A 4,720-nucleotide genomic window follows, 5' to 3' on the forward strand; every position below is an offset into this window, starting at 1 on the left:
AGCAGATTTAGAGCCATCAGTGTAAAAAAAAACAGCATCCCGAAACTCCCATAAAATTTGGCGGAAAAAGGAACGGAACACCACCGGGGGGATGGAATCTAAAGACCTCGACGGAGATCCATCCGAATTCGAGGCCGAGGAACTAACCAAGGAGGGGTGGAGGGGAGGGAGCGAGGAAGACAGGACAAAGAAGGAAGCTGAAAATCACGGCAAAGAGATGCAAGGCGCAGCCCAACCGGTAAACACGCCCGAGGGCGGGAGTCGGGTGGGCGACGTCCATGGTCTGGGAACAGGATAGAATAGGAAGGATGAGTGGGAGAGGAACGGATAGTGAGTGGATAAGACACCAGAAGCTGGGACCGCCGAACAGAAAGGGGGGGGGGGATCCCAGCTTCAACCAGGAGACTATCAACAGGGCAAGTAGGGAAGGCACCAGTTGCCAAACGGATACCACGATGGTGGACTGGATCCAGCACGTGCAGTGTGGAAGGAACAGCTGAACCATAAACTTGACAACCATAGTCCAAGCGAGACAAAACTAGAGCACAATAAAGACGGAGGGGGAGGGAACGGTCCGCACCCCAAGAGGAGTGGGCAAGGAAGCGAAGGACATTGAGTTTACGTAAACATCCTACCTTCAGGATGTCTGATATGGGGCAGCCAAGTGAGCTTGTTGTCGAAAAGAAGACCCAGGAAACGAAACTGTGGGACCACAGGCAATCGTTGTGCAGCGAGATAGAGCTCTGGATCATGGTGGATCGTAGTACGGCGACAGAAGTGGACCACTCGCGATTTTAAAGGAGAGAATTGAAACCCGTGTGAGAGGGTCCATGCAGAGGCACGCCGTATAGCTACCTGGAGCTGCCGCTCTGCAGATGCCATCGCGGAGGAACTAACCCAAATGCAGAAATCATCCACATACAGGGCAGGGGCGACCAAGGGACCGACAGAGGCCACAAGTCCATCGATAGCAATGAGGAAAAGAAGGACACTCAAGACAGAACCCTGTGGGATGCCCGTCTCCTGGGTCTGTGGAGAACTAAAAGCAGTACCAACTCGAACTCTGAATGACCGATGGATCAGGAACTGGCGGATAAAAATTGGGAGTGGGCCCCGAAGACCCCACTGATGAAGGGTAAGTAAGATGTGATGGCGCCAGGCCGTGTCATAGGCCTTGCGAAGGTCAAAAAACACTGCAACCAAATGGCGGCGCTGGGAAAAAGCCTGCCAAACTGCGGATTCCAAGCAAAGTAAATGATCGATTGAAGACCGTCGCTCTCGAAAGCCACACTGGTAAGGGGACAATAGATCCGGAGATTCGAGGACCCAATTGAGCCGACGGGCTACCATCCGTTCAAGTAATTTACAAACAACATTGGTCAAACTAATTGGCCGATAGCTGTCAACAGATAGGGGGTTCTTACCAGGCTTAAGGACAGGAACTACAATGCTATCCCTCCACTGAGAAGGGAAGTCACCCTGGAGCCAGATACGGTTAAACACCTGAAGAATATGTTGCCGTTGGGAAGCACTGAGATGTTGAAGCAGTTGGTTATGAATGGAATCTGGGCCAGGGGCCGTATCATGAGAAGAAGATAGAGCAGAAAGAAATTCCCTTTCAGTAAAAGGTTCGTTGTAAGATTCTGACTCACAAGGGGTGAAACATAAGGTGGAAGCTTCAGCCCGCTGTTTTTGATGAAGGAAAGCAGGTGGATAGGAGGCTGACGCTGATGCCACTGCAAAATGGGTCGCAAGATGTTCTGCAAGAACTAATGGGTCCGTACAAATGCCATCTGGGAGGTGAAGGCCTGGGAGGGTGGACTGCCGATGGCAACCTTGGAGAGAACGAAGTGTAGCCCATACCCGTGACAGAGGGACAGTAGAACCAAGGGAAGAAACGAATCGTTCCCAACATATCCACTTGCTCTGTATGATTAAATAACGGGCTTTAGCGCGAAGGCGTTTAAAGGTAGTAAGGCTGGCTACAGATGGGTGCCTCTTAAAGTGTTGCAAAGCTCGACGGCGATCACGGATGGCAATGGCAATGGCCGTACTCCACCACGGGACTTGCCGGCGACGAAATGGCTCTGATGAGCGCGGGACAGCAAGGCTAGCAGCGCGAACAATCGCGTCAGACACGTCACGTAGGACGTCATCAATACAACCCGACAAAGAGGGAGAAAACTCGACCTGTGCAGTGTATAGAGGCCAATCGGCGCGTTGGAAAGACCAACGAGGTAACCTGTCCATCGGGGAGCGGGTAGGGAGCGTGATAATCAACGGGAAATGGTCACTATCACAAAGATCGTCGTGTGGCGACCAGTGTAATGAAGGGAGGAGAGAGGGAGAAGAAAGAGAAAGGTACCATTACCGGCACTGAAATGAGTAGGGGAGCCATCATTAAGAAGGCACAGGTCGTGGTCTGCTATAAATTGGTCTATAAGAAGACCTCGTCTAGATGGAAAGGCACTGCCCCACAAAGGATGATGAGCATTAAAATCCCCAAGGAGGAGGAAGGGAGGAGGAAGTTGCTGAAGAAGGGCGGTTAAGGCAGCAGGTGTAAGAGTCCTGACAGGAGGGAGATAAAGATTGCAAACTGTGACTGCAGAGTCGAAGTGGACCCTAACAGCAACCGCTTCCAATGTAGTTTGAAGAGGAATCCACGTGGTAGCAATGTCTGTACGGACCAACGTACAAACGCCACCAGAAGCCCACAGTGGTCCGACCCAATTTCGACAGAAAACACGGAACCCACGGAGGGTCGGTGAGGTTTTTTTTTTTTTTTTTTTTAGGGCGCAAAACTTCTATGGTCATTAGCGCCCAGCCCGTGACTTACGAAACAGTAAAAAACCGAAATTTAAAACCAGCAGCAATGGGAACAAAGTCATAAAATTGGAGAAACTAAAAGCAGAAGGAATGCTTAAAAATCCACTACAGAAAGGGGTTGGTTGCCCCAAAAAAAGCTTCAAATGACTGACGTCATTTCACTGTCACTAATAAACTGGAGAACGCGGTCGGCTGAGCGTGTGTCATCTGCTAAAATCGACGATAGATCAGGCGATAGCTGTAGACGGGAGCGTAACGGATTAAAATAGGGGCATTCAATTAAAAGGTGTCTTACCGTCCACAGCTGAGAGCAGTGGGGACAGAGTGGGGGAGGATCGCCGCTTAAAAGATGTCGATGGCTAAAAAGACAGTGCCCTATCCAGAGTCTAGCTAAGATTACCTCCTCCGGGAGGAAGAGGTCCAAGCGCAAGGAAGGGCTTTCACTTCCCGCAATTTATTATGGGGAAGTGTTGACCAATGCGCATGCCATAAATGAGCAACTTTGCGACAGAAAACGCTCCGTAGATCGGTGAAGGGAAGCGACTGAATAGCTGGCCGAGGAAGAGAGACTGCAGCCTTGGCCGCTATATCGGCCGCCTCATTCCCACAGATACCAGCGTGTCCCGGGAGCCAGAGGAACGCCACCGAGACGCCCCCCAGGTGGAGCAAGCGCAGACAGTCCTGAATCCGGTGGACCAGAGGGTGCACAGGGTAAAGAGCTTGGAGACTGAGGAGAGAGCTGAGAGAATCTGAGCAGATAACGTACTGTATCCGCCGATGGCGGCGGATGTAGTGGACAGCCTGGAGAACAGCGTAAAGCTCCGCAGTATACACCGAACATTGGTCGGGAAGCCGAAATTGATTTGGGGTGTCGCCAACAATATAGGCACTCCCTACACCTAACTATGTTTTCGAGCCGTCGGTGTAAATAAATGTGGCGTCCGTCATTTGTGCACATAGAGCAGCAAATGCCCGACGATAAACAAGTGTAGGGGTACCATCCTTGGGAAATCGACAAAGGTCACGGAGCAGGCAGATCCGGGGACGGAGCCAAGGCGGTGCTGTACCCCAAGTTGTCAAGAAGGTTTTAGGAAAGCGGAAGGAAAGAGAATGGAGCAGTTGACGGAAGCGGACTCCCGGGGGTAGTAGGGAGGAGGAGCGGCCAGCATACCCTACATCAAAGGAGGCGTCGAAAAAAAGGTCATGGGCTGGATTAGCAGGCATGGAAGACAGATGGCTAGCATAACGACTTAGAAGGACTGCTCGCCGATTGGACAGCGGAGGTTCAGCAGTCTCAGCATAAAGGCTTTCCACGGGGCTAGTGTAAAAAGCTCCAGACACTAAACGTAATCCACGGTGGTGGATAGAGTCGAGACGCCGAAGAATAGACGGCCGAGCAGAGGAGTAGACTATGCTTCCATAATCCAATTTCGAGCGCACTAAGGCGCGATAGAGGCGGAGAAGGAGCACTCGGTCCGCTCCCCAGGAGGTACCATTCAGGACACGGAGGGTGTTAAGCGATCGCAGACAGCGAGCCGAAAGATAGGAAACGTGGGAGGACCAGCACAGTTTTCTGTCAAACATAAGACCCAAGAATTTAGCGACGTCTGAAAACGGAAGGTTGACAGGTCCTAGATGTAAGGAGGGCGGAAGAAACTCCTTACGTCGCCAAAAATTAAAACAAACGGTCTTACTGGGAGAGAAACGGAAGCCTGTTTCTATGCTCCAAGAGTGGAGGCGATCGAGACATCCTTGAAGACGTCGTTCAAGAAGGCTGGTCCGTTGAGAGCTGTAGTAGATCGCAAAATCATCCACAAAGAGGGAGCCCGAGACATCAGGAAGGAGACAATCCATAATTGGATTTATAGCGATGGCAAACAGTACAACACTCAGC

The sequence above is a fragment of the Schistocerca nitens genome, chromosome 4, assembly GCF_023898315.1.
Source record: "Schistocerca nitens isolate TAMUIC-IGC-003100 chromosome 4, iqSchNite1.1, whole genome shotgun sequence".
NCBI lineage: Eukaryota > Metazoa > Arthropoda > Insecta > Orthoptera > Acrididae > Schistocerca > Schistocerca nitens.